Source organism: Calliphora vicina, chromosome 2, assembly GCF_958450345.1.
Source record: "Calliphora vicina chromosome 2, idCalVici1.1, whole genome shotgun sequence".
In the NCBI taxonomy this organism is placed as follows: Eukaryota; Metazoa; Arthropoda; class Insecta; order Diptera; family Calliphoridae; genus Calliphora; species Calliphora vicina.
This window is the reverse complement of record NC_088781.1, coordinates 37,442,034-37,452,121: the sequence shown is the minus strand read 5'-3', so window position 1 is coordinate 37,452,121 and position 10,088 is coordinate 37,442,034.

The window sequence follows — 10,088 nt, the reverse complement described above, 5'->3', positions numbered from 1 at the left end:
TTATTTTCTTGAATGATTTTCGGAGAGGGCCTTATATGGAAGCTATGACTAATTATGGACCGATCAACATGAAATTATGTTTATATGAAAGTTATTTCTGTTTAATTTTATGTGGATACCAACATTTTTAAGAGATTTATGCTTAAAGTGATTTTCGAAAGTGGGCTTGTATGGGAGCTATGAGTAATTATGAACCGATCTTCCTTACAAACCCAAAACTATTTCCAAACATACTTATTACATCCAAGTAGCGACAAAAATTACCCTTCAAACATAAATTGACATTAAGTAAAGAAAAAAACAAAGAATCCTTTTAAATTGTGTATGTTTCAAAACGAGAAAAAACCCTACAATCCAATACGTTTTGTAGCCGTCTTTCAACATTTTATGTTGAAAACAATCAAAATTTGCATAATATGAAAATAATATTTTTCCCATTATATTCATATGTTTTGCAAAGAAAAATGTCTGCGATTTCATAGAGAGAGAAAAAAAAAATAAGCGAAAAATTTTTTAAAATACTCGTACTTGTAGAATATAGTGTGGGGGATGGCAATTTCTTTCGTACTGATTTCATGTTAAAATATGATAATAGCTTATCTATCTGGTAACATATGCTGACAACTTTTCTTTCAGTTTTAGTTTTTTTTTTTTCCTTGAAATCTTAGGAGAATGAGCGAATATTATGAAAATTGTTATTAGACAGGTACAATCTTAAGCTGAGTATGTATTTCAAGAATTTAAGGTTTTTCTTTTTTTGTTTGCATACATTCTTAACATATGTATGTATGTTTGTATTTGTGTATATAAATGTACTTGTATGTGTTTGAAGGTATTAGTATGCGTTGTGTGGAAGGTGTTGGCATTCCGAGCACACAGTTTGTGCCAAATTGCCAAACTTAAGATTTATAACACAGCGTTATTAAGCGATAATTTATGTTAAACGTTTTTTGATGTCGACGCACATCGTATGCTAAATCACAAGGGAGAATTAACACAAATCGATATGATTTGATTTTTTGTTTCCGAATTGTTTGCAATTTAAATTGAATTTATGGAAATGGTGAAAGACATTTAGCAAATGTTATAAATTTTACCGATTAGAGGCTTAGACGGATATCAAATGAAAGATCCTTAAATACAAGAATTTATAAGCTTTTATATTTTTTTAAAAAATATCTCAACATCGAAAGCTATCGTTAAAAACAGTTTTAGATACTGTGATGTATTCTAAGTCATTCATATTATTCCTATACCTGCTCTTGACCAAATGTGTACTTTTTGGGCAAAATTCCCAAAAAATCGATAATTGGGATTTCTTTTTTTTTGGAATTGCAGGTTTTATGTTTCCTAAACCGTATATTTGTTTCCACCTTAACCCTTTGTCGACCGACGGTACTTATAAGTACCATAACAATAATTAGCTTAAAACATGAAAACAAAACATATTTTGACCAATTTTGCCCAAAAGTACTTTGAAGTACAGTATTGTATTTTGTTTGCCTATATTTTAATACATTTTTTTTGCCTATTGGCAAACTCGCTTACCCAGAATAACGGTGAATTATTTCGTGTTCTCATTATGGAGTTTATTAATGTTGTAATGATAATAAATGCTGTTTCGCAAAATACCATAAAATAGACTTCTAATAGAACATTTTATAAAAGTTACAAAACTAATCAATATATTAATAAAATTTAAACAAAAATCTATGACTTTTTTATCTATTGGCTGATGCTGACCCAACGATACTAGGTTCCTTTCGGATCTTTCCAGGTCCTTTTCGGTTCCTCCACAAATTTAAAATTTTGTAAATAACTTTCTGAAGTCCTTTTTTTCAATATTCCATAAAAAAATATAACTTTTTCAACGATTTAAAGCCTTGGTCCACAAGGCGTTAAACCCATTAAATCAGTTAGGAAATGAAACAAGTAAGAGTACTATATTCGGCCGCGCCGAATCTTATATACTCTCCACCTAAATATAATAGTATAACAGCTGAAATAATATACTTAACAATTGTTAGAAAGACTAGTTTACGCAAAATATATTTTATTTCAAATGAACAAAAAATTTTATCTAGTTCAGCAATTTATAATTGAAATTCCTATTAGAACCTATGAAATTTAACAATTTATATACTTAGTAATTAGTTAATACTTTTGGATCAACATTTTTCCTTTTTAACCTCAAGTGAAGAAACAGAGTATATAAAAGGGTATACAAATATATTTAGACAAATTTAAAAATATTTGGTTGTGGGACTTATGCGGGAGCTATGACCTATTATGACTTGATTGTCATAAAATATTTTTACGTGATTTTTATGTATTTATATGAGAGCTGTGGCCAATTATGGACCAATATTCACAAAATTCAGTATTATGATTTTTGAATACAAATTACTGATCTGTGTACTATTTTGGTTTAATATATGGATGCTATGACATATTATGGTCCTAAGTATTTAAGGGCCATTTTTGTAGAATTTCATATAAACAACGCTATTAACAAGAGTGGACCTTATATGGGTGCTATGCCGAATTATGGACCAATATTTAAAAAAATCTTGTAGTACGACTCTTGGATACAAATTACTGATCGGCGTAAAATGTGTTTTTCGGAAGTGGTTCTTATATGGAGGCTATGACCAATTATGGGCCTATCATCATAAAATGTGTTACATCGATTTTTGTATATATTGAACAAATTTGTTTCGAATTTCAACCTGATAACTAAATTTGTAAGACATTTATGAGGATTTTAGTGATTTTAGGGATTCTACCTTATATGGGAGCTATGTATGGTTAAATATGGACCGATATTCACAAAATCTAGTAGTATGATTTCTGGATAAAAATTACTGATCTGTGCGTAATTTCATTTTAATATAGATTTGTATTAAATAATTTTTAAGGTTAATATCTTTTTCGGAAATGGGCCTTATTGGCGAGCTATGACCAATTATCGGCCAATCTGCGTAAAATTTGGTACAGTGATTTCTATGTATATGAGTATTATTTGTGTCGAATTTTAGCATGATAAAGGTATTTATAAGAGATTTATGAGTACTTAACTGATTTTCGGAAGTGGACCTTATATGGGAGCTATGGTCAAATATGGACCGATATTCACAAAGTCCTGTAGTATAATTTCTAAATATAAATTATAGATTTGTGTAAAATTTTGTTTTGATATTGATATTTTTTAGATATTTATGTAGGTTAATGTGTTTTTCGGAAGTGGTCCTTATATGTGAGCTATAACCAATTATCGGCCGATCTTCATAGAATTAGATATAGCGATTTTGGTATATATGGGGACTATTTATGACGAATTTCAACTTAATAGCGACATTTATAAGACATTTATGTTTATTTAAGTGATTTTCGGAAGTGAACTTTATATGGGGGCTATAGTGAAATATGGGCCGATCCACAAAAAATTTGGTGTTTGGATTTTTTTAAGTACGAGACTTAGTTTTCCTAAATTTGGTAAGGATAATGCAATTTTGTAGGCATTTATAGACCATAGAACCATATTTCGGGAAGAAATTTGTATGGGGGCTAGGAGAAATCATGGACCGATTCTTATAATTTTTAGTTAGTCCTTTTAACATAAAAATAATGTGTGTAAAATTTGATGGTGTTATCTGCAATATATTTGCACAAATAACAAAAACTATATTAAAATTATCATGTTTTTTTAGGTTGTCTCACATTTTGTTCATAACTCCGGTTCTACTGAACCGATTTTGCTGATTTTCAATACCAAACTGCTTAGGAGAACAAGAAACATTTTTCTTGCAAGTTTAGCAATTTTGTTTGTCTATTTTGGACGTGAGCGTATTTTACACAGACAGACGGACATAGCTCAATCGACTTAGAATTTCATAAGGATCAATAATATATATACTTTATTGTATCTCAGATGAATATTTCTCAATGTTACACACGGAATGACAAACTTATATATAAAAAAGTGGAAATAAATCTGTAACTTCTAAACCTCGGTACTATCAAAAATGTCAAAAATCTAAAAAATACCATTTCTAGGATTTTTGAAAAGCTTGTTGTAGGATTCTCAATAACACTTCACAAAATTCTTTTTCACTTTTGAATTTCGATAAAAAATGTCTATATAAGTTTAAAATTTCATCAAAACAAAACAAAACTTTTCTTACATTTTAAAAATTAAAATCTTCTAAAAACTTCAGCTAAGATTTTTTATTTCCATATTTTTGGAAATGTCTTCTATATTTTTTTTTAATTCTTAAATAGTTATAAATTGTGGAAAAAAATATATAATTTCCTATACGTTGATATACATTTGCTGAATTCACAAAACCCCTTGTATCATTGTATCGAGTGTATTATTGAATTCAAATACAATAGTGTAAGCTTGTTGTTGGAAATTTTCATACAAAAATTAAATACACTAATACACTTTTATTTTGTATGTTTTTAAAAAGTTGTATTGGTTTACAGCTATAAATTTCTCTGAGCACACATAGTACCCGTATATGTGAGAGAGTAATTTGAAAAAATGAGAGTCGGTCTACTTGTTATACATACTACGCTTTCAAAAACATTCATACAATATACAATGGGTGTTCACAAACTAATAAACAAAAATTGTATTTAATACAAGATACACGATACAAATTGTTGTGAATTCAGCAAATATCTATATTAGAGTGACAATCAGTTGTATAGAAAAATTGTTTTATTCAAATTTTGTAGAGTGCCGTGTGGAATATTGTGAAACTATATTTACTATTTATATGGAATAAATAGGTGAAACTCGTTAACTTTCTGCATTGTTTTCTAGAAATATGTATGTAGATTTATTTATACTAATGAATATTAAATTAAATCAATTTTTTTGGAAATTAACCCTGTTTCTACGATAATACAGTTTTTGGGTCAAAATGACCCAAAAACTGTATTATCGCCAAAATTCGGAAAAAATTCCAATTTTTCAGTTTTTGTAAAAACTTTGCTACTAAATAAATACTTTTGCAATTGAATGCAAAAGAATCGAAATGTGAACATAATAATCGTTGTAATAAGATAAAAATGACAAAATTTGGTTGAAAAAGGTTAAAGTTATTAAAAATTTGCCAGACATTAATGTGTCTCAGGCCACTTGAACAAGAAATTTAGGAAACCAAATTGACATATTTCGAGAAAAATTTAAATAAAAGCTAATTTTTTGGTCTTCGTAGGATACTGTTAACCTATGTCCAAAAAAAATATTTTTTTAACGGCAGTTTCAAAACTCCATTTTCAAATTTTAAAAAATTTTGTTAAACAAATTTTAGAATTTTTTGATCATCACATGGGGATTTATTGACAACATAATAGGAAATAATAATGTGTTAAAAGTATGTCAATACCTCCTATAGTTTTTCCGTACCATGCGATTTAAATTTTGCGATTTTCAAGAAAAACTAATTTTTTGTGCATATTTTGGATAATGAGCCCAAATTTCCTTACTGTTATACATTTTAAGTAAAACCTATTCATAATATTATATTTCTGGTAATTTTAAATATGGTGTGAAAGTTTTACTAAAAAAGCGAAAAACTTTAACCTTTAAATCGTGAAGGTCAAAAGACAAAATTTTCAATATTTGGAATTTTTTAATGAAACTTGAGGAAAATATAACATAAAGTCCAGAATTTAAAACCCACATAATGGTAAGCGATGAATGATTCTAAAGACACTTAATATTCTAGAAAAAGTTTTGATCTGATATACTCAGTTTCTATGTATCTAATTGACGCTCTTCTATCGTTGATATTGAAGTTGTTTTATAGCTATAATTGCGGCTTGAATTACGCTACCGTAATCTGCTAGCCAAGGAAACATTCTCAAATTCAATATCGCCATAAAACCATGATTGAAAACAGAGAGTTCCATAATGACTACTCCTAATATTTTGATATGACCATAGGTTTTTTTATTTTCAAGCTTTTGTGACAAGCGGTAAATCGTTATGAATAGTGAACAGTGCCTTAAATGATGTAGTTCTAAGTGCACCTGTTATCATAATAGCCATCATTCTCATAATAAGTAAGTTCGAACATGCTTTGAAACGACATACATTTATCTCCTTGATTGTTTTTTCTTTCATAAATTACTACTAATTTATTATGCTATTCACCACACGCTTTATTTTATTAAATGTTTATCTTTCAAATATATGATTTCCCCACCAACAAAAAAAGAACATGATTTATTTGCAAAACTTTTCCATTTAAACACGAGAGTGAAAAAAAAAATCAAAGTATTCATTTTTCGCCAGTCATTTATTTAATGAGCAGCACCACGAACCAAACTCAAACTTCAGTTTACAATACATTAATTTGGCAAATCACTAATTATCTTATAAATTTCCAACAATTCATCATGATTTTTCAAAATATTAGAAAAGAAACATTTTAAAGTACAAGTACTTAACACAATTTTTTATGTCTGCACTTCAAAGTGTTCGTTATTAGACACTATTAAGAATTTGTGAAAAGCAACCAAAACAAAAGGAATCCTTAAATTACCAAATGAATAAATACAAATGGTAGTTATAAATGATAAGGCAATTTGAAAGTAAATATTTTAGGATTTTTTTTAATGTCAGTATACTTTACTTATTTAAGTAGTTAAAAATATAAATTTTAAAAAATCATAAACAATTTAAGGATTTTCTGTAATATCGTTAGCAATAACACCATTCTTAGATCGTTTAGCTAAGCATTCACTTCGTCTTGCAATCGACTCTTATCAATCATATTGTCATAATATTTCACAAATCGGAGGCACGGCTTAACCGACTCTTAGGCGTTCGGCGCAGGTTCTGCTGGTTGGTTACGACAACACAATAAACATAGCATACAGAGTAGTATTATTTTAGGAATTTTTAGCTTGAAATGCAATATCAACATTTTTAAACCATTGTGAAATATTAGGACATTATGATAATATGACATTATAAGAGACCTTGTGAATTGACCAAATATTTCGTCGATTACTTTCCAGGCTGCATCGTTGTATTCAGTAAACGAAAGAATAAAATAAATTTCTTTTGACTAGTCTGAAGTTTCTTGATTCTCAATGTGTCTTTGCTCTAAAGTAGTAATTGGGAACCATCCAACTAAGTCCATCCATATGTCCGTCTGTCAGATGAAGGCAAGATAAGAACTAGAGGGAAAGGCCTCATCGCAAGAATTTTTGTTGGTTCTATTAACAGAAATTCAGCTGATAAGGAAGAATATCGGTTAAAACAACTATACTTTAGTTACCCCTTCTAAAATAACTGTAAAATTCGTGCACTAAAGTTACGTTTCCGTATACACCGTAATCGGCACCGAAAATGAAATTCCATACATTTTTCGGTGCAAATGTATGGAATTTCGTTTTCGGTGCCGATTACGGTGTTTGCGGAAACGTAGCTTAACGCAGAATCAGTCGATTGGCATCAAATTCGGTTGCCGAACATAAGTATGTATATTAGCAAACATTAAGTGACAACTTTTTGACTTAAATCATCAGAAATCATTAATATGTATGTTAACACTCTCAAACCATCTTTGGTGAATTTTATTATTATGCATGTTATCCTGCAGTCTTTAACGACTACTTTCAAAGACTGACATTGGCAATGAGAATTTCGTATTCATAATTCGCTTTCGAAGTAACGCTAATTTTGTCTGAAGTCTTTTACCAGTCACAGTGGCATAGAAAAACAAGTAAGAGAACTATATTCGGCCGTGCCGAATCTTAAATACCCTCCACCTAAATATGATGGTATAACAACTGAAATATAACAACTGAAATATAACAATTGTCAGAAAGACTAGTTTACGCAGAAGATATTTTATTTCAAATGTACAAAAAATTGTTTCTAATTCAGCAATTTATAACTAAAATTCCTATTTGAACGTATGAAATTTAACAATTTATATACTTAATAATTAGTTAATACGTTTGGATCAACATTTTTCCCTTTTAACATCAAGTGAAGAAACAGAGTATAAAAAGGGTATACAAATATATTTAGACAAATTTCAAAATATTTGGTTGTGGGACTTATATGGGAGCTATGCCGAATTTCGGAAATGGGCCTTATAGGGGAGCTATGACCAATTATCGGCCAATCTGCATAAAATTTGGTACAGTCATATATATGTATATGAGTATTATTTTTGTCGAATTTTAGCATGGTAAAGGTATTTATAAGAGATTTATGAGTACTTAATTGATTTTTTGAAGTGGACCTTATATGGGGGCTATGGTCAAATATGGACCGATATTCACAAAATCCTGTAGTATGATTTCTAAATATAAATTACGGATCTGTGTGAAATTTTGTTTTCATATTGATATTTTTTAGATATTTATGTAGGTTATTGTGTTTTTCGGAAGTGGACCTTATATGGGAGCTATAACCAATTATCGGCCGATCTTCATAGAATTAGGAACAACGATTTTGGTATAAATAAAGATTATTTGTGTCGAATTTCAACTTGATACCGACATTTATAAGACATTTATGCTTATTTAAGAGATTTTCGGAAGTGTACTTTATATGGGGGCTATGGTCAAATATGGGCCGATCCACGAAAATTTTTTTAATATAATTTTTTTTAACACGAAACTTATTTTTGCTGAATTTTATATGGATATTCCTATTCTGTACGCATTTATAGACAATAGAACCATATTTCGGGAAGAAATTTGTATAGGGGCTAGGAGAAATCATGGACGGATTCTTATAATTTTCACCAGAGTTACTCCTTTTATCATAAAAGTAACGAGTGCAAAATTTTATGATTTTAGCTGCAATATAATTACAAAAAATGTCCAAAAATATGTGAAAATTATCAATTTATTTTTGAGGTTGTCCCACATTTTAATTCATAACTTAGGTTCCACTATACCGATTTCGCTGATTTTCAATACCAAACTGCTTAGGACAATAATAAATATTTTTCTTGTAACTCTACTAAGTTTGTTTGCGTATTTTGGACGTGAGCGTGTTTTACAGAGACGGACATGGCCCAATCGACTTAGAATTTCATAAGTTTGTTGGGTCTCAGATGAATATTTCTCAATGTTACACACGGAATGACAAACTTATATATACCCTCATTCACCACTTATAGTGAAATAAATCTGTAAATTCTAAAGCAAAGAAGAACTGTTTTCTAGTTTAAATTTTGAATTTGAACAGCATAGGCCCACTTGGGGTGCGTCCACCTGTCCCCAAAGTAGGACATCTCGGGTATGTTCAATATTTTAAACGATCATATTTCTTCGTCTGTATTCCGATTTCCAAAAATTACATACGTACATATATAGAATCTCCTCACTAAGCACTGCAATATCAATTATCTCTTATAACTTAGGAGATATTTGCATTTGAAAATTAAATTTTCAATATTTTTACCCATTCTACTAAAGTTTTTTGATAATAGCGGATCCAAATATTTCCCGATTGGACTACCAACAAATGCATATGTCAAACAAAAAAACAATTGCTTAACAATCGTTACTGACTCTAAAGTTGTATGCATTTGAATTTACAAATTTCCAAAAAAGCGATTTTTCGCTAGTTTTTGGGGGAAAAGTACTTTAAAGTTATCTAAAAAAATTCTAAGAAGATGTATTAGCAATTTATACTTTTTGAAAAGCTAACTTTATATTAACTATTTTAAAAGAGACAAATCTTCCCAACTACTTCATTCTAAATACTTTTTAACAGGTATTGCAAAATGTGGCCGAGCATTGTCATAATGGAATATTATGATTTTATTTACGGCCCCATATTTTGTGAGTTTTTCGCCAATGCTTGCTTTAAACGAATCAGTTGCGTTAAGTACAGGTTCCCAGTGATAATCTGGCCCAATTTCAGCAGGTCATATTATATAGGATAGTTTTACTCTCACCAAATACAGAGAATTACCTTAGCGCCATGGACTCTCTTACGCTTCAGGTTATCGTAATGATATTCTTTTATAGCGTCATTTCGGACATACAAAATCGTCTTTCATGGTCTCTCGGCTATACTTCGTATGGTACCCATTTTC